Source organism: Maylandia zebra, linkage group LG4, assembly GCF_041146795.1.
Source record: "Maylandia zebra isolate NMK-2024a linkage group LG4, Mzebra_GT3a, whole genome shotgun sequence".
In the NCBI taxonomy this organism is placed as follows: Eukaryota; Metazoa; Chordata; class Actinopteri; order Cichliformes; family Cichlidae; genus Maylandia; species Maylandia zebra.
This window is the reverse complement of record NC_135170.1, coordinates 33812035-33835032: the sequence shown is the minus strand read 5'-3', so window position 1 is coordinate 33835032 and position 22998 is coordinate 33812035. Positions and strand designations below refer to the sequence as shown.

Sequence of the window (22998 nt, the reverse complement as noted above, 5' to 3'; positions counted from 1 at the left end):
AGCCTGGTGACGAGGGGGCTGCCTAGTATTGCTGTCACGTACAGCCTCTTTGGAGATCAAAGAAATTCTCAGCCAGCATGGGTGCCGTTTCACTGTGAAAGCTCAACGTTGTACCCCTGACTAGAAGGGATACACTGAGATAGAGACGGAGAGGGGATCCTCGGCTGGACCTGCTGAGGGAACGGGGAAGGAAGGGGGGGTTAGAAAGCAAACAGCCCGCTGCCAGTGTGATATATGTTTAAGCCCACTGGGTGCACAGCAGAGACACCCAGCTTAAGATCTTCCGCTCGTCTCGGCAACGGGGACGGTAGATCCCGGACGAGCCCGTGACTCAAGCTGGTGTTTTATTAAAGAAAAACAGGAGCGGCGCTTAAATGCCTTTATGAAGACAAAGGCAGCAGCATTGTGTCTGCTTTCAAATCTATCTCCTCCTGTCAGCCCCCTTTCCCAAAAGAATTAAACACAGTGTAAATATAGGCATCCGTGACCTGTAATTGTACCCTTTGCTGTCTAAAAGGATAAAAGAACTTTTACGAGGCAAGTGACAGCACATTCCTCACCGAGTTAGTGATGGTTAAATTATTTAACTCGAGTGTTTTATGACTACAAATCTACGACCACCCCCTCGAAACAAACTATTTTTAGAAGTAGACGAGTAAACTACATTGTTCAAATACCTACGCAGTGCTCGGTGAGCCTACAATTCTTGGACGTGGTACGATGAATCATTTACAACAGAACGTGGGTCATTTTAAAGGAATTAAATCTCTGAAGCATATGGCCATTTTTTTTAATAAAGAAAATATCATGTATCCTCTATTATGCCAACACCAGCACATTTACAAATATTTTGTTCAGTTTTAAAATCCATCATTTAAAGACTATACAAGCTGTCAAACATGCAGTTTTACTAATCCTTTTTTAAATGCAGTGGATTAGCTTCATTAGAATAAATAAATGAATGAACGCAAACTTCATGCTGACGTCTCCAGGTGTGGAACTGGGTCTCCAAGTAGTATCAAAGTTACCATTCATAATAAAGAGGTGTTTTTATTAAGTAATGTCACATTTTGTTACACAAATCTGGTCAAATTAAATTTACTTGCTTGGTATTTTAGACCGGTTTACTTACAGATTATTTATGTGAATAACTACACCTTTGTTTTTATTTGTTTTTGTTGCATTTTCTTAAAACTATGACTTCATGTTTATGACGGCCAAGAGTAATTTTTTGAGTGTATATAGGAGAAATTGAACACATGCAGTGAAGGTAATGAGTTGTCTGATTTTAACTGATTAGCAATCAGAAACGCTTAATGATGACTATCGCCTTGGTTTTGCATATTTTCCGTTAGCGTTGTGAGTGAAGCCAAACTTTTCTCTGTACAGGAAAAATCCTGTATTCGCTTTTCAATCAGTGTCACGAAAACGCTCACACCAGTTTAAAAAGGGCTTATTATTGAAATGCTTGTGGTAAAGTGTGGGTGACTGTGTAATTTGCGGGCTTGAATGACAAATCATTCATGATATTGTGCATAACTTGTGATATTTTATCTGATTACGTGTATTTTTACGGTGTCAGCTAACAAACTGCTCCAAATAGAAAGCGACAGAATAAAGTAAACAGGCTGAATAATGCAATAAATGTCAGGGAAAGTTTGTCAGTTATGGGCTTCCATAAAAAGCTGTTTTGAATGATTTGTTGGCAGTGATATTTAAAACGGCTCTAGAAGTGGTTCTTTTTATGGTGTTATGAGAAATCAAAACGCTATAATGACGAAACAATAAATGACACATTTGCTCTCTAAATTCATCCAGATATTTCACCAAAACGGGTTGATGAAAGTTTAATATCAATAAAAACTGGTGGAGAGACTGTGCCGTTTAAATGACCGATGATGCGCCTTTATGAAGAATATATCATCCCTCCTCCACCATCAGCTCCATCTGTTTTTACCTTTATTCCAACATTGCTCTGCCTGTCCAGCTGCTCTGACCGATTCTTAACTCTGTCATGAAAATCCATCATACAGTCTATGAACATTTATTGCTCCAAATCAGCTTCCCAGACACTGAAGTATGAAAATAGAGGCTCAGAGACAGAGGCCCAGTATCCGACCCTGAAACCCCCCCTCCTTTAAATTTCAGTCTGACGCCAACTGAGGTCTGCAAGTAAAGACGGGTGACTGCTTTTTGCCATGCTGTAACAATTAATTAGGAGACACTCGGATTACCTGAGCAGTCTTGAAAGTCAACCGAGAAGCTCCTACAAAGAAAGATCAACTCGGACCACCCACATCCACATTTTCAAAATAGGATTAAAGAAATAAAAATGATACCGTAGACAGAGGCGAAGCACAGCTACCGACCCCTAAGACAGAAAAAGAAGCCAGACGCCGACCGACTGGCGCATCAAATCTAGGGGGGGCTCTTTTAGATTATCTTAGCAATCATATCAGTGTTTTTAGGAGCACGACTGTGGTCTGATGGGACAAAGTGTTGGGAAAGCGTGAAATGCAAAGTCCAAAACCTTTACTGGATTTGTGCAAACTCCCATTATTTCCTCCACTGACTTAAAAGAAGCCCTACAGTACACAGGACTGTGCAACGGCAGAAAAGCAGTAATGCAGACAAAATGTAGACAAAGTTATGACAGTCACAGCTTGATAGACAGCGGATTAACATCCGGTACCCCGACACAGCTGATTTATTCAATATCGTAACCCGTTTCACAGAATCCTCTGCAGCAACAAACAGCCAGGGCCGGGACAGACGGGAGAGGCTGACTGTGAAAGCTGAGAAGTCCGATTGTTTTTATTGTCCTTCCCATTCTGCTTGGCAGCGAGTCTGCTCTGCACTGTAGATACAACTTCCACTGTGCATCCTTTAACACGGCAAATTAATCATGTGTACTACATAATGCACTACTTTAGATTTTTTTAAAAAAAGAAATACTGATTTTTACCCCTTTAATCCCAGTTCACCAGCTTCTTTTTGGTTTCAGCCACCCGTGAGGTTAAGGCATCACAAAGATTGTGGCTCCACAGCATTAACCCTGTATGCTGAAAAACTGCCCATGTTCCCTGCTTTCACAATATTCAGTGTTTTTATTCTAACGCTTGTCCCGATTCTCTCAAATCTTCCCTCTGACAAAGCCCTCCATACAATAATAATTAATAAAGATTACAACTGAAACTTAAAACTGTCAAAAAATAAAATACAATGTTCAGTTAAACTCAAAGCAAAGAGTCAAAAACAAAATTAAAATAAAAAAAACAATTATAAACTACAAAGCTATCATAAGTCTTCTGTACGCCGCTTTAAAAAGGCAAAAAACCGTCCACATCAGGTTGGAGGAGTTTGTGTTGGAGCAAATCATTACCTGCTCACGCCGGAGACCCAAGTTTGAGTCAGAGATGTCAGAGATGTTCACACATCATTTGTATCATTTTTTATTTTTCATTAATTACAAACATGTCGCTCATTAATAAAAAAATAAAACTACTGGAATAGGTTTGGAAAAACATGGTTTGGGTTCAAATACAACATCTTTCAATAATTTTGGCTCCTTAGTTGTCGTGGTGACGCCTCCTCACTTCCTCTGGACAAAATAAGAAGCCAAATGGTGAAAAAGTGACAATTTTCGTTCTTTAACATGAACAAGTAGGCTGGGACTGGGCTGCATGTGAACAGCCTGTAAGAGTTAATCAAATTCAAACTTGTCAGTCTTTAGAAAAGGACCCAAAAACTTCTGCACCCTTGAGTTTAACATGCAGGTGCAATGTGGCAGCTGCAAAGGAAACTGGGGAAAGGCCATCTTTCGTCTAGGAATCACACCAGCTCTTATGTAATAACCTGGTAATTACTACAGACGTGCACACTATTCATGGGACAGATGACACCCATCATCAAGCAAAACAAAATAGAAACTATCTAAAGTGCTCAAAAATACTTTTGGAAATTGCTTTTGCTGCTTTTGTCCTCAGAGCTACGTTCCAGCTACTTTTTTTAGCTGATAAAAACGTCTGTCTGCTTAAATCTTAAGACCTGATACTGCAAACGCCCCTGGCCAATGAAAGTCTAAACTCCACTTTACCTAACTTAAAAATAACTCAACAATATAGGATGTCTATCCATGTTGGACAATGACCTGAAGTACAGCTTAACCTCAGGAGAACTGACAGTGACTGATGTGCTGCTGGTCATTCAGACGCTCTGAGATTGGCATCTCTAAAGGCTTTAGGAGCAGAGGATGAAGACGGAGGTCAGACTAAACAAAGACCAGTCCACCCTGGACGCTTTGGGGAGTACAAAGGGCAAACCTGCTCTTCTCAGTCCACTTTGAATGCAGACCAGGGCTCATAGCAGGCAGCAGGTAAACTACTTAAGGAGTTCAAATGATACGCTAACATGTGTAAACAGTGTCATATATTCTTTAGGCAATTATGTCACTTCAAAGATGTACTTATCTGTTAGATCACTTCTCATTTGAAAGAAGGTCATCAGCAATTTGGGATTAAAAAAAACAAACAAAAAACAAACAACAAAACGCAGGGAAAAACACTGAATTTGATATTTCACCCCAAAAGATCAGCACGCGAGATGATTCGCTCTCCGTTTCTGACTGCCTGACTGACACTTTTATACCCACTTCTTGGAAAACAGACATTACATAATTCATCCAGACGAACGGCAGGTCATTAAGGGATCCTGAGAAGACTCATTTATGTTTTGAATGATTTACTGCCGACGCAATTTGCTGATTAATTTGCCAACTTAAAAGTTGGACCGTTGGTCGGACAAGCAAGCAAGGTGGAAATTCACTGATTAACTGACTTGTCAAGTAAAACAAACAAATGATTTAAAAAAGAAAATAACTATTCGTTTCTAGAAGTTTCATTTCTGGACCTTCATACAACACAATGGCATAAAAATGACAAGCCCAACTCACTTTTACTGTCATTTGAAGTTTACTTGTATTTGACAAGAGTTTTTGCATGAAGGTGCGAACTTGGCAGGAATACTGCAACATTTTTTAAAAATAAATTTACAGTAGTGGCAATCTGTGGACCCAGGGCCTAGCTTGCACAGATATCTGGTTTAAATCTTCTTGTTCCGTGTGCCAGGAGTTGTGCAAGAATGCAGACTTTTATGCAAGAAAGATAAAAAAAACCCAAAAAACTAAATTGTAAGAAAATAGCAGTTTTCTTCAGGATTGTGTTTCAGTAAATCAAATCCATATTGTGCTTACCTGCATGCATCCAGAGTTTGCTCAGAGCTAAAACACTAAAACAGAGACTGGATGCAGAGCAGAAAGTTTCTGGTATGAACAATCGTGTCCCTTGCCAGCAGATTCCATATATATTTCAATGCAGATATCCATGCATTTGAAAAAGAGAGTTTGCATAAGACTCAGAGTCTTGCATGAGAGCTTGTAGAACCAACTTTAGCAGCAGCAACTTGAAGAAACAGTTTTCTGTCTTTTTGTGTGACTTTGTTAGTTCTTTACACCAATGTGGACAAATTCAGGACAGTTTTTCTTTACAACATCACTTCAGTTCCCTGAGGTTTGCAGACATTCATTTATGCACTGCTCGAGTTCCTGCCATTCCACTTAAACTTAGTTGGACTTTGACTGGGCTGTTGCAGAACCTGGATCCTTTTATTTTTGAACCAATCAGTTCTAGATTTGCTGCTGTGTTTGGGATCATTGTCCTGATGCATGCCCTGGTTTGGACCTGGCTTTAGCCTCATATTTGATGTTATGACTCAATGACTGCACGGTGTCCAGGTTCTGTGGCTGCAAACAAGCCAAATCCTCACAGGTCCACCACCGTGCTGACAGTTGCTTTGAGACGCTGCCGTGTTTGGTTTTCTCAAATGGAGGCATTGAAACGTCTCCACTTTGGTGTCATTTCTCCAAAGGACATTGTTCCAAAACCTCTGTCACTTGTTCAGATGCTGCTTTGCAAACCTAAGCTGTGCCATCTTCTCTTTATTTAAAAAAGAGAAGAGGCTTTTCTCCCTTCCAAACAAGCCATTCTTGATCCGTCTGAAGCCTGCAGAGTCTCAGATGAATCTGCTGGGACGATTGTGGCTGTTAAACCTGTCACAACCTAGCTCATAGGCTGCAATAAAACTGAGGGGCACTACATGAGGTACTAATCATTTATTCTACAGGACATAATTAAAGAGAACGTGTTTGTCAGCGAGTTACTCATGCAAAGTGTTGATGGACATGTGGCAGTGCGTGGAAAGTAAAACTTCAGGAAGCTGTTATCCGAAGCAGGACACTGAGCAACGTGAGGTCAGCTGCAGAAAGGAGGCACCTTTGTGACTGAGCTCACTAGACCCAGGTGTAGCTCACGCTACAGTTACTCCTCCAATCAGCTCCTGCAGAACAAAACACAGAAAGTGCAACACAAGAACCAAAACAGAGACACCTAGTGTGTAGGAGACGCCATAACCCACACCTGAATGTTCCAGACCAGCACACAGCCAAAACACAGCTTTTATAGATGTGGTTTACAGTCTCCATTATCAGTTCACAAATTAGCAGCACCTGGCAGCTACTCACCTTCTTAATCCCTGTGGAAGAAGTAAAATTGTACTTTGTTTTTCACAAGACTGCATAGAGTGCTGTGAAAACTCTTTATCACATGTCTGTGTGTTCTGGAAAATAATGCTGCAGCATGAAGTGAAACAAAGCCGGTCACTTCACCTCGCTCTTTTTAACTCCAATCAGCAAAACTCGGATTTAAATCTAAGTTTTCCTAGAGATTCAACAATTGTTGAAAGACTGTGTAACATTACTTTAACCTTGGGTCAGTGGAAACTCTTATGCAAAAGGGCACTTCTGCATACGAGTCCAGCATAAGAGGGAGAATCTGAGAGCCGGAAAAGTAACACCATCTAAAAATGTTCTCCAGTGTCGAGCATTTTCCTCACAATATTTGCACAGTTCAGCACGACAGTAACCGTGCACACTGCACATCTTTATTTTAACTGCGAGCGCCGCTAACAGTTTGGTGCTGCAGAGCTCAAACAAACGACAACACGTGGAGTCATCCCCACCTAAGAACCCTGGCACCAGACTCATCCAGACAAGGCTGCATGTCGAGCTCTGTGAGAATCAGTCTGCAGCTTGAATTCCTTCCAGTGTTTGTGAGACGGCTTAATAACTGTAGAATTAAACTAATTACAAACACAAAGTTAACGGCGGCAGAACAAATACGTGCCAAGCTCGGGAAACCCTGAGAGTCTGGACCTCTGCCTATCTCCGGATTCCAAAAACACGCTAACAAAATAACCGGATTAAATTGAGGTAGATTGAATAATTTATGTACACAAGCCTCATTTTGTTAACTCTGTTTTGTTTGTGGATGGAGAAGGTTACGGTACATTGCAGAGCCAACATGAAATCTTGTTTTTTTGTTTTTTTTTTAACTGACATGAATACCAAACTCGAGTGTGCAGTTGATTAAGATGCATTTTTCCAGGAAAAGGAGAAAGAAGCAGGATTTCTGTAACCATGGCTGCAGCCGTTAAACACTTTCGAACCATCTCTGTATGTGTGGATTCAAGGGCAGAGTCGTAATGAGCAGTGGCATTAACGATACTGCAAGATGTGCTCCCGCCACGGCCTGCATTACTGCAGTTAACTGGGTTTGTAATGGGGTAGTTTTTCAGGCACGTGTCTGCAAAGAGCAGGCTTCAATCATATCTAAGTGCATTACTGGAATGCAGGGAGGGGATATGCAGTCGCAATAGCTCATATATATAAGAGATCAGGTCAGGAAAGGTGGAAGGAATTGTAGTCTCATTTTCATGCATTCCAACAGATTTTTCAAAACAAATCTGAAAACCAGCTAAATCTTTTGCCGTTCCTTCTTGGCTTTGTGCATAAAACACGGTTATTTACACACAGAGACAGATTAAAAGGGGGGTTTCAACAACACCCTTGCAGCAGCACATGAATTATATCTATTACCAGCGACTTGATAGCGTGGAGTGAACAACAGCGGAATGATAATAACAGTAATACTGTCGCAGCCATTGTGCGACTCCCACTGAGTTTGTAAAACAGGACCGTACGAGGGTGACTGGCCTTTGATTTTGGAAATGAGTAAATCAGTCTGCAGGCTACAATGAGCCATCTCATTTGAGGCATTTGTGTATTTTGGATTTATTGGTCCCAGAATGCACCCCCTGCCCCCAAATCTATCTCTGACTAACGCAGCATTTTCTTTACTAGAAAATGCGCTGTCGAGAAGTTTATAGAGGAGCACTTAAGTTCACAGACGGGTTTACTGCTGGCTCCGTGCGCTTGGTGTGAAATAACAAACATTTCTCTTAAACCCGTTTCACTGCTCAAAGGAAAGTGAGGGCTTAGTGAAACCCAAATAGCAATGGAGACAGAAAGATTCATATCATCGGGCTTCTTCTTTGGTGTCTGTACGTACCGAAGCGCGGTGCCATTCTTGGTTAATTTGACAATTACGGCGTAAAATGCAGCAGAAAAAAAAACAAACCCCACAGTCAAAGACTGAAGTGACACCTGAGGCTGAAAGAGCGATTTAAAGAAAGGTTACGATGGGTGACGACCAACTAAAAAGCTGTTTGCAGTTTTCCTGCCTCGGTATTTGTAATCATCGAAATCTCTGATTACTAGCTAACATTTCATGCCAAGTCATGGACAAAGTCACACTCGTGTCCCTCTGGAAGGTGTACAATATTTAGTTATTATAGTTATTACAGACAATTGAATTTCTTATTGTGATTTATTAGTTAATTTCCTTTAAATTGCCCATTTCCAGGCATCTGAATAACTTTCCAAATGTTCAAAACAGTTCAAATGATTCTAATGTGATTGCTGATGGCCATTTCCTCAGACGCGAACAAAAGAGCTGAGCCCATCGGTGCTTTCCAGGCGGGATTGAAAAAGAAAACAAAAGGAGAGCCAGAAAAGTTGCTTTTGTGTGCTGGAAACCTGTGAGAGGCTGCACGAGCTGCTCCAAGTCAACTGACTGACTGGGCCATGTATGACAGTATCTTTCTAATATTCACAACTCTGGAGAAAAAGCCTCCAATACTGTGAATACTGACTAACCCTTAACCTCTAAATATTTTATTGAAAGCGATAAAAACTCATCTTGAAAGCCAAAAATACACAAAACGAATGTACCGTATTTTCCGCACTATAAGGCGCAATTAAATCCTTTAATTTTCTCAAAACTCGTCAGTGCGCCTTATGTATGAATTCTGGTTGTGCTTACTGACCTCGAATCGATTTTATGTGTCGATTTTATATATGAGTCTTATAATCCGGTGCGCTTTATGGTCCGAAAAATACAGTAGAGTAAACTTGCAAGCCCTGTGACGGAGCGTGAATGACCTTTCTTGGTGGGAGATGAGAAACATGTAGTATGCAGGTTTTGTTTTTTTAAATAGAAACTGAGAAAGCGAGCAAACATTAAAATACTTGCATAACAATAACATATTGTATCAGCTATTATATCAGCCAAATTAACCAGAATTATATGAAATTATTTAAAATGACGCAATGATCTTTATTAAAGTACATCTAGGGTTCAAACCTGTCACAGCTACTACTTTTTCCACAGGCCTGAACCAAATTAAAGCTTTCATAAACCGATCAGAAGACAAACTGTACTTGTAAACCATCCCATCCTGACTCTTCTGAGCTGAACTGCTCCTCTGTGGAAACTTTGTCTTTAATATAAATGCTTAAGGAATTAAGAGCAACATGATAGCAGCGACTACCGGGCTGGACAGACAAAAGTCAAGTCTGATCCAGGACATATTCTTCCTTTTCGCCCCTGTCACACATGCACGTACTGAATCACGTCCCGTGTAAACACTTGAGCTAAAATCCTCAATCAGGATGATAAAATGTGTGCGCGTAACCGCAGCCACCGTGTTACTGCAGGTCTCCCATTTCTCTGTCGTTTCTGGAGTGGTATTAGTAAGATTTAGTGTAAACCAAATAATCACTGAAGGTGATGCACTATTCCAAGAAAAGCACTTAGATGGTACCAACAGAAATTATCCCATTTATCATTCTGCAGTAAAAGTGTCTCTGCGTTACATGCATTTTTAACCAACACCCTCATTTTCTGGATGCTTTACATCTTCTGCTATTTAAATAACACGCTTAGCATATCGGCGCGTACACAGTTTGGGGTAATGACATAATTTGAGGCGTACGTTTCTACAAGAATGAGAACGATAAGTCTGTCTGCAGGTCAGGGAGAAGTGGTGTTAAAACACATTTAAGCTCTCTTCTGAGGAGGAAGCGGTGCATGACGCACTATCGCAAAACAGAATAGTCCTCTGATGAAGAGTGGAAAACTGACACAGCTGAGAGAAAACAGATTCTTCCTCGCAGTATCCAGAAAGAAACGCTTCGCCTACTTCATGTTCAGCCGTTCTTGCTGCTTTGTTTCAAGCTGCTTGGCTGACTGCAGGTCTGGCCTGCTGATTGCAGTGATAGACATGAAGGAATCTGGTGTTGGCTGCCAGAAACCACAGAAGAAAAGAGAGAGCACCTCCGTCTACCGTTGGTCTGTGCTGTAAGGAGAGGTAAACACTGGTAGTCTCTCCTTAGTACGCATGGCTTGTGCTGGCTGAGAGAGCAGCTGCAGCTCTGAGGAGGTGCCAGTCTGTGGTCTGCTGAGCAGAAGACAATTATTTTTAATGAATACGCACAAAAAAATGCAGTGCGGCCATTAATGTTACGCAATCAAATCCATACTGGTATAGACAAGTCTCTCAAATTTAGAAATGCATTCACTCCGAGTGTACAGTAAATTTGAATTGGGGGGGGGGGGGTCTGAACCGCAGGGTGTATCTCCCCGTCACTCAAACGCAAACAGTGACTGCTGCTTGGCCTCTTTCGTGACAACAAACAGACTTTTATCAAGAAGCACATGACGTGCAGGTAAACTAAATAGTTAGCACTTGTTACCAACATTTTTAAAAACCTTTATTTAACCAGGAAATTAAACTCTCGCGAGATTGTCCCGGGTTCTCATACGCAGCATTAACATGGGCGACGATGGCAGGAGCTCCCAGAGGAAACCCACACAAGGGCAAACAGAAGCAGCCAGCTCCACACAGAAAGGCCCTGACACCGCCTGAAACCAGCACAGTTTTTCCCCACCGCTCCATTTTTGTGCATCTCAATTTTCCTTTTAAACAACATTTCAAGAGTGAAAAATCACAAATCCGGAGCTACACTCAAACCTCTGCATTCCTGTTGGATTTTGAGCCCAACAGGTCCAACGTATTCATTACTGGCAAATTAAAATCATCACCCTCATCCGGCTGTCTGATAGCACAAGCAGGAAAAAATGACAATGCAAATGCAGAAGTGCTTAAAACTGCAGTTCCTCTAACGGCCACTAGAAGCCACAGAAGAATCGATCCCCATAGACTCCATGTTAACCTTTAAAGCAGAGATAGACATGATCACAGAAAATATCCACAGTCCAGATATACAATCAAACACCCCTAATTTTGTATACTTGTCCATAAAAATTGAGTTTTTACCCACAGTAAGATAAACATTATTAGGGCCGTGGCTGCAGACTTGAGTATTAGCTGTCTGCTAGCCACCCATCTCCGCTAACTGGCCTCAGTGAGTGAGTTAGACCAGCGGTCCCAAACCTTTTTTGCGCCACAGACCGGTTTATGTCTGGATTTTCACGGACCGGCCTTTAAGGTGTTGTGGATAAATACAACTAAATAAAATGAGTACTGCTACCAAAAAAAAGATTTATTCATAACACACAGGAAAAGACTCAGGGTAACAGAGTTAATGCAAAAAAAAAAAAATAATAACGATAAAAACCCTGAAATCCATCAATTTCACACCCGAGCCTCAACTCTCGCGGCCCGGTACCGGTCCGTGGCCCAGGGGTTCGGGACCGCCGAGTTAGACCATTATACCACCATCTATAACAGCGTCTCTGTGATGCACCTACACAGCCCGTGTATTCCTCAATAGGCTTGGTAACAGTAGCAGTAATGTTACCTACCACGCACTCTGACCTCTCGCTCAAATGTGGATACAAAAACCGTAAAAAACAGAAAATAAGATTCCAACAGATTCTAAAGGCTCAGAGGCTTCAACTGGGATTCAAAAACCAGTGGGTCATGGTGTCACGACCACCTTTCATATACAGTTTGTGATTAAAACAATGAAAGCCTCAGAATAAACCCAAACCCCCTCAAACACACACGACAGAATGAGGTCAAAGAAAGAAAACATTTGTTTTGGAGTTTGTAGTAATGACCCAGAAACTATATGCAGATGAGGACAAACTGTAAACATGTTACATTATATTCATAGCGTACAAATACCCGAGACTTGTATCCAAATGGCCGAAGCTTCGCTGCAGGCATGCGGCTGTTATCTGGTGTTTTTAAAGAGTTAAAATTGTTGAGGCAAATATCAAATCTTTGGGAAAACAAGCTAAGCTTAAAGTGCTTCAATCAACCAAAATTAATTGAAATGTTTCACGAGTGTAAACAGCTGGGTATCGCTACAGTAATGCAGCTCTTTGCTCATTTACTCCGTGACCTTCAAGTGGTTTTCCTAAACGCACACATAGATCATGTCTAAATTACACCCCCTCAGGACAACTCCGTCTTTTATAGCAACGCAGTCATCTGAATATGCACTTAAGCTCAGGACAGTTTGATAAATTATCATTCGCTGAGGTAGAATTACCTCGAAATGCTCAGGGTTTGATTTACTCAACTGAAAAAGTGGCAGGAGAAATACAGCTGTGCTAAAATTACAAATATCCACTGCAGTGGAGCTGTTATGCAAGTTGCGTGGCCTCGGGCACAATGTACGACAAGAGAACCTTATCAACCGATACCCGTCCGAGGTTTTCCTTCTTGTAAAAGCAGCCATTCATTACAGCATGTATCTACACCGTCTCTACAGTTTGTTACTTTTTCTTTGCTTTAGAGGCAGAAATGGTAGACAGGTTTAAATACCTGTAACAATGCAGAACCGGTCATCAATAAAACCACAAGAACTACGCAGATTTATATTCTCCACGTCTATACAAACACATACCTCCCCAGTATAAGGCCATGTTTGAACGTTTTAATCCCAGTACACAAACATTCTACAGCAAGTGGCCAAACGGGTTAAACTCGGGTTTAGTAAACCTCTTGTAATCCCCGTCCTTATAGGGATTACTTTTGTCTACAAGGAACGGTCGTGAATTTTAGAATTTTCAAAGATTCATAGAGTTACTTTTTTTGCCTTTTCAAGCTCAATTGTATGTAATGCACTCCGACCACCAAAAAGTGGCAGCATGACCTCAACTGTCATTAAAAACCAGAGATAGAAGAACACATGACTCACTACCTTCAGCCAGAATGTAAATGTTGGTACTTTGAGATGTTGCACTACAAAATAGTCAAACTGCACTAGAGCCATCAACAAACAAACAGCTGTCAAACAGGTTTTTGCTTCTAATGGCGTTCCCCGCCTTCTAATAAACTACACCGACTAAGCAAAAGATGCTTACTTGCTTCCTTCTGCCAAGTAAGATAGTTGGCAAACATAGAAATAAAGGAAATAAGGCTTATGAACTCTGAGTAACCAGATCACGATGGATGAGGACATGAAACAAACATCTGAAAAATCTTCTTCGTCTTGCGGCCTTCTGAATCTGCTCTCTGTGATTCTTCGCTTGCTTATTTTTTGTTTTTACTTGCTACGTGTTCACGTTTACTTAACGAAAGACAAAAATTCTTTCACAAAAAAGCGATACATGCATACCAGACATTACCAGCCTAAAAACAGGACGTTTTGGGAAATTTAGACACTGAAACTGGTGTAAATGTGCTCAAGCTGTGGTTTCATGAATCTGCACGCATAATAGAGCAGAAAGCCTTCAACACAAATATAGTTGATCTGCACAGGAGAGCATAGAAAAAGAAAAGAAACAACAGCAAAAAGCATCAAGGTATCCCTTGGGTAATATCTCTAATAGTAAGCTATTAAAAATCACTAAGAAAAAAAAAACACATTGAAAAACAGGCTTCCAAGCGCAGCCATTATTTTGTTACCTCTGGCAGACAGCGAGGCACCTGGGAAATCTGAGCCGACGTTAACGGGCAGCAGCAGTCCAGCAGAAAAACTATATCACTTTCTTAAGCTAATTAGCCCTGAATATTACGAATCAAAAGAGCCTCACTCTGAAACACAATGGCCAGCCAAGAAATATATTTGTCTTCCATTTGTGAGAGACTGGCAGTGGAAAGACTCCAGGACCGAATATTATTCAACAAAGACATTCCAGGGGATAAAATGTTGCATTAAGCGTCTGATTTTTGTCACTGCTCCACCGTTTTCCCCAAACGAACGAACGAAGAGATGAAACTGGATCTCACCGTCAACATGAAAAACTGAAAGGAAGGTCAACGTTCGCCCCGATGATGCTGCTCTGACAGACCTTAGACTGACGGACGCGACAGAATGTACTTCGGAGGCGCTTTAAAGTTACAGTTATGCAACGATAAACTTGTATTAGCTGCATCAGAGATAAACATTTGGATTTGACAAACCTGAGCAATTAAATGTTCTGTGTTTCACCGTTTAGACATTTTCTGAGTGCCAGTTGTGTGGTAGTCATCATCGTGTCATAAAACAGGACTTTATTCTTTTTTTTTTTTTCTTTTTTTTTTAAAGATTGTTTCTAACTGAAGTTACTTGGATATTTAAACATTTTTAAATGTTTCATTATTTCTATTCCAATATTTAAAAGACAGCATTTACCTTTGTAATAGTAGCTAGTGTATTTAACCTGAATCACACCAGTTAACAGCATGAACATCTACCTTACATTATATATTAGTAGTTATATGTTATACTGGAAAGCCCCCAAAACTAGTAGGAAAAAATGACATGCTGGTATTTGCATCTGTGATTCTTGGGCGTAAAACACTGCATTCATTTTGCTAACATTCCCAGATATTCCAGGTAACTCGTGCACAATGAAGCCTGGGTAGTACCTTCAGTTTGCTCCTATGCCTGATAAAAACCAGGAATAACAGCTTGAATCAGGCCACAGAGGCAAGACTTCAGTCAGTGTGTACATTTCACCAGCAGATGGAGGAAAAACATCAAAGATGGCACAGACCTGCACACAGTGACCATTTGATGCAAATCTACTCAGTACTGATAAAAACAAGCAGTTCTCTAAGTGCCAAACCTAAAACCACAATATTCAGGTTTAGTATGTAACATAGAAATTCATCAATATGAACAAATCATTTAAAAACGTGTATGAAACAAACCTGAAATAGACCTTCCTGCACTATACGTGTAGCGACTTCCACAGTCGCTAGAGGCCGGGGATGGAGCCTGCCTCTTTGCCTGACGCGCTGTCAACTTTACGCAATAATGCGAGAGGTGGAATTGTTTGCTTGTTTATTAAAGTGCTTTGAGAGTTTACAGAGGTCAACAAAAACTACGGCTACCACCCCTCCTCTCTGTCAAAATCAAAACCAGTGAATGACAGACTGACAACGCCCTCTTAATGTCACCGCTAGCACCCACGTGACTCCCGTTACACATCACCATAGCAACCAAACAAATGAAAACCCAGTGATCATCAAAATTCAATACATTTAGTTATGGCTCCTGCAATATGGAACAATTTCCAAAGAAGCTACTTTGATGTAAAAACCATATAAAGACTACTTAGTTTTGGTGATGTGTGGATTTCTCGATCTCCTTAATGTTTCCAGTTTCAAACGTCTATTTTCAGGTGACATCTTGACAACTTTTAAACTTTCACGTCACATCAAACGAGATCAGAGCTAGGGGTAACATCACTTTACTGTAACGCCTCTACCTCTGGTAGTAATGTGGAACTGGACTCACCTCTTGTTGCTTTTGATTTGTGTGAAACCACCAGGCAGAGCAGAGAGTGACTCTTGACAGAGACGAGGAAGACGGCAGTTCTTCTCAGCATTTTTCTATTTTCAGAACTTGTAAATCTACACTTCAATAAATCCATCACAAGGATCGTCATCAATCCAGCAACCAGCCTCAATCAGATTTGCTCATCTAACACGAAGGAAAAAGCAATAAGCGCAGAAAATGCATGACATTTATTTAGAAGAAATGCTTCATCAATGTGCTACAAAGTACAACTGCAGGCTATACAAGGCAAAAAAATAAAAATCCAGGAGACCTTCGTAATATAAGATTCCATATTTAGTAAACTAAACAAGGCAGTTTTGTTGTGCACCTGAGATATTTCTAGTGTAAAGTGTTGATTCTTGGCAGAGTCTCTGTTATTTTGATCTTTAATCTTTACTTTGCAACAACTTTTTAAGATTTTGACATTTTTTAAAGAATCAACTGATCACCTTCATCGACTCACAGTAGCTTTCAGAATTTAATTTAGGCTCTTCAAACCTTTGAGGATCTTCACATAGCACAGTTTTGGTTATCCTGTCGATACAGTCGGACCTTTAAAAATAAATTCCTGGTGGTGTTTGACACTCCCAAGGCTGCCCTTTGCCTCCAGTTATGTTCATCATTTTTAATGGAGAGAATTTCTACTTATAAACCAGCGGCCTTGCCTCTGCTTTTTGTAAATGATTTAGTCCTTTTGGCTTAATCAGGTGGTAACCTCCAGCTCGCACTGGGCCAGTTTGCAGTCAGGTGTGAAGGAGTGGGAATGGAAAGTCCACGTTTCTTAACTGGAACTGCCCCAAGTGGAGGAGCTTAAGTAACTCAGGGTTTTGCTCAGGAGTGAGGGGAGAATGAAGTGGGAGGTTGGTGTCATGTCTGCAGTAATGTGGACACTGTGTCAGTCTATTGTGGAGAAGAAAGCTGAGCTCAAGCTGGCGATCTACCAGGCGATCTAGATTCCTACGCTCACCCTATGGCAACGAGCTCAGAATAGGGACTGAAAGAATGAGATCGCAGGTAGAAGAACTGGCAAGGAGCTTCCTTCGAGAGCTGGGTGGGCTCTTCCTTAGCGATAGGATGAGGAGTTTGATCAATCGGGAGTGACTCAGTAGAGCTGATACTCCTCAGAGAGAAAGAAAAGCTTTCAGAGATATCCGTCAGCTGGCTTGGGCCTTGTGTCTCCCTAGATGAGCTGGAGGAGGTGGCCAGGGACAAGGTGGCCAGGGACAAGGTGGCCAGGGACAAGGTGGCCAGGGACAAGGTGTGTCTTATAATAATAATAATAATAATAATAATAATAATAGATTGGATTTATATAGCGCTTTTCAAGGCACCCAAAGCGCTTTACAATGCCACTATTCATTCACTCTCACATTCATACACTGGTGGAGGCAGCTACAGTTGTAGCCACAGCTGCCCTGGGGCAGACTGACAGAAGCGAGGCTGCCATATCGCGCCATCGGCCCCTCTGGCCAAGACCAGTAGGCAAGTAGGGTAAAGTGTCTTGCCCAAGGACACAACGACCAGGACAGAGAGCCCTGGGATCGAACCGGCGACCTTCCGGTTACAGATGCGATTCCCAACCCCCTGAGCCACGGTCGCCTCTATTATTATTATTATTATTATTACTGCACCACTGCAGTGGCCAATCAAGCCACTTGACCTGACTAGCATAGAAAGCCGACTGTTAGAGTCAAAGGTTTTTTTTTCTTCTTTTAAACAAATCTGATTGGAGCATCTATCAAAACAAGATCCCAGAAACAGAGTAAAAGAAAACGGGAGACTACAACAGAAAAGTCCATTAAAGCCGTCACTGCACCACCAGCAGCACTGTGACCTCATAGGAAACTACGACCATCTTCTTCCATCAGGAAACATCTGGGCAAACACTTCAGTTTCACGCCACATCAGCAGAGAAATAAAAAAAAAAAAGAAAGAAAACAGGACAGGGGTGGGAGGGATACAAAGGTCCCTGGTCTGCTTTCACTTTTAACTCTGTGGTGGAGGGCCAATCAGGTGGATTATAGGGTCAACGAGGAAATGACCTTGTAATACATCGTTTCCACTGAGCAGTCATCTGAGGCAGCTCAAAGAGGGTTTGCAGTGTATATGGCGGCATACGTCAATGACTGATGCTGGAGATGGAAATAAATTCTGTATTGTTATTTGTCCATGGTGACTATGAATCTTAGATCTGGAACTGGAGATGTCTCATAAAGTCAACACTAGATTCTTATCAGTTTTAGTGCATCATGAAGCAAAAAACACGGAATAATAACTGCTCATATTTGCTGCGTTGTCCATTTGCCATCACTGTTTTGAGCTTTTGGACATGTGTTTAATGCCTAAACCGACCACAGTGTTACATCATTGTCAGATTAAGCACGAATTATAAACTACAATTCAACGTAAGAGATTACTGGGGAGATTATTGGGAAACAAGAGTTAGATAATTCAGTTATAAAAATATCTCTTGTTAACTCTTAATAAGCCTGTTTGTGGAGAATGCAGACCAAACCGCATCACAGTGCTTTGAGAAATATGGGAGAAAATTATTCCTGCTAATGATAGAAACAAGCCTGTTTCACCACTTTACGCAAAAAACGCACCGTCAAGTACGACCAGGCTGAGAATACATATTAGTAGATGCTACCAGCTGGTGACGTGCACTCTGGAAATGAACAAATGACTACACCGAGGGTCGAAGCACTCACTGGATCAGGGGTGGGCAACTCCAGGCCTCGAGGGCCGGTGTCCTGCAGGTTTTAGATGTATCCTTGATCCAACGCAGTTGATTTGAATGGCTAAATGACCTCCTCAGCATGTCTTGAAGTTCTCCAGAGGCCTGCTAATGAACTCATCATTTCATTCAGGTGTGTTGACCCAGGGTGAGATCTAAAACCTGTAGGACACCGGACCTCGAGGCCTGGAGTTGCTCACCCCTGGATTAGATGCACGCCATGTGGATGGAAGTGACGGATGAGGTTCCGTGGTGGAAAAAGAGGAATTTAAGCAGCTGGTTAAAAATAACCTCAACCCGAAATTTACAATATTTTGTGCAGTTCCTGAAAAGTTCCAAGGTTAAGCTACTTTAGCAATAGTTATAAAGTTAAAATTAAAGTTAATTAGTTATTTTACACTTAAAACTTCCAGGGAAAACATGACCTAGGTTATATCTGTGTCACTACTGTTGCACTCCAAAATGCTGCTGCTTGAAACCTCCAACTACAGATAACATTTTCCTATATCGACATAAATCCCTGAATCCATCCACTTTCTTTCACTTATCCGGAGCCAGGTTTATGATGCATCAGCCTAAGCAGAGAAGTGTAGACCTCCTTCTTCCCTACCACTTTCCTCAGCTTCTCTGGGGAACGCAGAGGCATTACCCAGACAGCTGAGAGACAATCTCTCCAGTGTGTCGCGAGTCTACCCCAGGGACTCCTCCCAGGAAGACATGCCTGAAACACCTCAACCAGGAGCCATCCTAGGTGTGTGTGTATTATAAATTTGCAAGTTTCCTTGAAATGGAGATTAATGCTACTCTTTCTAGTTAACAGACGCCCTTCAAACCCTGCTCTGCACTTACTCGAGTGCCCAAAAAACACATCTAAGCAAGACTAAAGCAGATCAGATGAAGGTTTACGAGCCATGTGAAGCACCGACGGTCAAATGTGTAAAACAACGTCTGTAATTATTTGTTAGTCATAGCAACAACAACACAGCTAATAAGAGGAAGGGTTTGATAAATTGTTCTGATGCAGTTCAAACTGTCAGCACTTTTACTACGAGCCTGTTTTTCTGGTTTAGGCACCGTCCCAAAATCCTGCGCTACAGTAAGCCTCTTAAGAAGAGTGGGTGTTGTTACAGCAGCAGATTAATGCTCAGAGTTTTACGATGAGATGTTTAAACACGCACATATGGCTGCGACAGTAAAAACACTAACAGGTGACGTGAATATCATTATCATCTTGTTACAAGCCGTGTTGTGGGAAACTCCAGGTCTTATCCCCCACCTGCAGATAAGCACATTCCTAATGGCAGCAGTGACCCCTCACAGCCTCTTGTAGCAGGTGAGCACACTGACATTCCACAACAACTGCCCAGCATCAGCAGGTGGAGCACGTCAAAGAGCCCAAAAGGCTCTAATGGACTCGGCTGTGGCCCAGTGCACAGCAGAGGGCAAGCCCACATTTTAAAGCACACGTCTACCCCCAAAAATGAGGCATCATGAAGTGTCAGCTTGCCTCCCCCGGCTTATCAGACACAATGTTGCCTTTGGTTATTCATTTAAAGCAGGCCAAGACTTTCTCAGAAGCGATGTTTGGATTCCAAGTGTCTCTTCAGCTTGCTTGGCACCATGCTAGCAATAGCCAACTTAGGATGACAGATGACGCACTAGAGCTTAGAGCTGTTGACATCCCTGGCCCAACTGAAACCTTTCCAGTTCTGTTTGTTTTTTATTTCTCGTCTCAGTTGTCTTTCACTAGTTGTTCAGCAGCACCGGTGCCGACTTCAGTTCATAGCTCGCAAATAATTGTTTTTGATACATTAAATTAAAATGTTGTTATGCAGATAAATAAATAATGAAGCAATAATGCATGGCTGTCATCAAATTAGCACACCTGGACACAGCACATCATTTGAAGTGTATCTGCCAGTTTCTCAGGATCAAGCGATATCGATTGAGGCCACACGTCAACAAAATTAAAATCCACAAACTCCACTGCCACCCTCAAAGGTCCCATGTAAATGACAGACAGCTGACATGTTGTCTCCACAGGCACACATTTCGACTCCACCGCCTTATCACACACACCATCAGACAAACTCTTGCTTCCTCTGGTTTATTCATTTAAAGCAGGCCAAGACTGTCTCACAAAGCACGTTTGGCTTCCAAGGGTCTCTTCGGCTTGCTTGGCACCATGCTACTATTAATCATCTTCAGATGACAGATGACACACTGGAGCTTAGAGCTGCTGACATGCCTGTTCCAGCTCAAGACATGAGACAGATACCTTTTGTTTGTTTGTTTTTCATTTCCTGTCACTCCGCACACCACTGTGCTATCTGTGCCAAGCAACATCTAGGGAGGCCCGACCCCAAGATTCACACAACTCCAAGCGTTCCTCAACTAGACAACGCTGGACACCTGCGAAGATCCCAATGGACAGCCTGACAGGTTCAGAGGCTTCTGTGCATGTTTGTAGGACAGTCAGACACAAACCTTCTAAGGACCTGGGCGTCTGCTTCCAGGATCCACTTGTTGTGGAGAAAACTCCGTCACAGGATGAGAAACGAGAAAAGCCATAGCTCTGCTCACATTTCCTATCACAGTACGGTTAGCATAATTCCCAGAACAGAAACAAAATGTTTTGTTAATTTGTTTTTATACGAGAAACATCTGGTTTAAACTTTAAGCACAATCACCAACCTGTTCAGCTCATATCTGCTGTATCTTTACATGCATGTGCATTAGTTTGTAGAAAGGAATAAAACATGTTGCTCTATTTAGATTCGATAGTTGTGTTTATGTAGTGTTGTTGTTATTTTCTTGATTCAAACCAGCGTTAAAGGCTAAATGTTTCCTTTAAACAACATTTGTTTTGTTGATGTTGTTGTTGAACTTCTGTTTGACACCTACAGTCACATGGCGCTCACTTCAAGCTAAGGCTACATATACACTTTACATATGAAGTCATATTAGAGAGTCAGTCTGTTAGCAGCACGCACCTGTTAGACATCTTCATTTAGAGACAAACTAAAGCTAAAATCCAGCTGTTTTCAACAGCTTTCTGTTAGCTGTATTAGCCGCCCTATTAGGCTTTAACACACAGTGTAGTTTCCTGTTTAAGTTTTACTTCTGTAACTGTTGTTAAATATAGAAAAGGGGGTGAAAAAAACTCACCAGGAGCTGCTGAGATGGCACAATCGGAGGCTTCGCAGTGAAGAGTCGGATCTGCTAACTGGACAATATGTATATATATATATATGTATATATATATATATATATATAATTTTTTTTTTTTTTAAGGAACAGCTAGCACGCTTCCAAGACATAAAATAAATTCACATTCAATCCGGTTATGTGGCATTTAATTACTTTACATCATCAATTAATTGATGAAAGTGCCGCTGGTGAACCGGATATAGCCTACTTTTCCTTTTTTAAATTCACAATCAGCAGCAGGGCCTCCATCTGGTCAGGAAACCTGTGCGCATGCGTGTGATTATAACGGTAGCTGTTATTGTGAAGTTCATTTTTCGGGAAAAATGTATGTTGTTTGTTGATATTTTTAGTTTTAAGAACAACTTTGACCTTCCTAATGCATTCAATCCCAACCACACGATTAAAATAAATAAATAATAATTAATCTAGACTTGGATTAAAGCACACAGCCTTATTCTTAGTGAAATAAAGACCAAGTGCGTATTTGCTGGCTGTGTGCTTTGAGCACAACACGGTGAAAGTCTTCAAGCACTCACATTTGACAGAAAAACATCGCAGCTGTAAATCCCACATGCTGCTGTTATACACCACTGCTGTGGTTTAGTCTGCAGACGGTAAACTGTTTTTAAATGCCTCAGGTAAATACTGTGGCACTGTTGATATGAATGATCCGTGAATGCGCCGCCTGTAAAACGTTTAAAGTATCAAGTGCGTCATTAGCTGTGGAGGGTTCTGCGTCCTCACATATTCATGCAGGAACAGACTCTCGCTCTCTCCACGGCAGGGACGTGCAGAGGGGGGGGCTAGAGGGGCTTGAGCACCCGCCCCTTTCCTGATGAGTGCCCAAAGTGCCCTTTTGTTGAGGCAACTTTTAAAAAAATTTTATTTATTTTTTTATGTGTGTGTGAGTGCGGAGTCCTTTCTGTGCCCCTCAACAATAATATTTAACTATTAATCACAGTTTTGCTAAATAAAAGGATCTGGCTTGCATCAGTCACATGATCACTATTAACCAATGATCGCCCTCGACGGCAGAACGCGCTGGTTACGAGCCGGGAACGAGCTCACAAAGAGC

General features: G+C 41.5%; 1 long non-coding RNA gene across 3 annotated transcripts in view; it reads right to left on the bottom strand.

Annotated features, from left to right (window-relative positions):
• The window catches only part of LOC105941033 (noggin), a 70556-nt gene extending 48608 nt beyond the window's left edge, over positions 1-21948 (bottom strand). The window contains exons 1-3 of one of the 3 annotated variants that reach the window (XR_013098419.1): positions 21882-21948; positions 15935-16120; positions 6164-6393 (exon numbers count right to left, since the gene is read on the bottom strand). This is a non-coding gene — a long non-coding RNA (noggin). Of the gene's footprint in view, positions 1-6163; positions 6394-15934; positions 16121-21881 lie in introns of those variants that run through there. The other 2 variants (XR_013098418.1, XR_013098417.1) reach the window with 2 other exon arrangements.
• Between the last annotated feature and the right edge of the window lie 1050 nt (positions 21949-22998).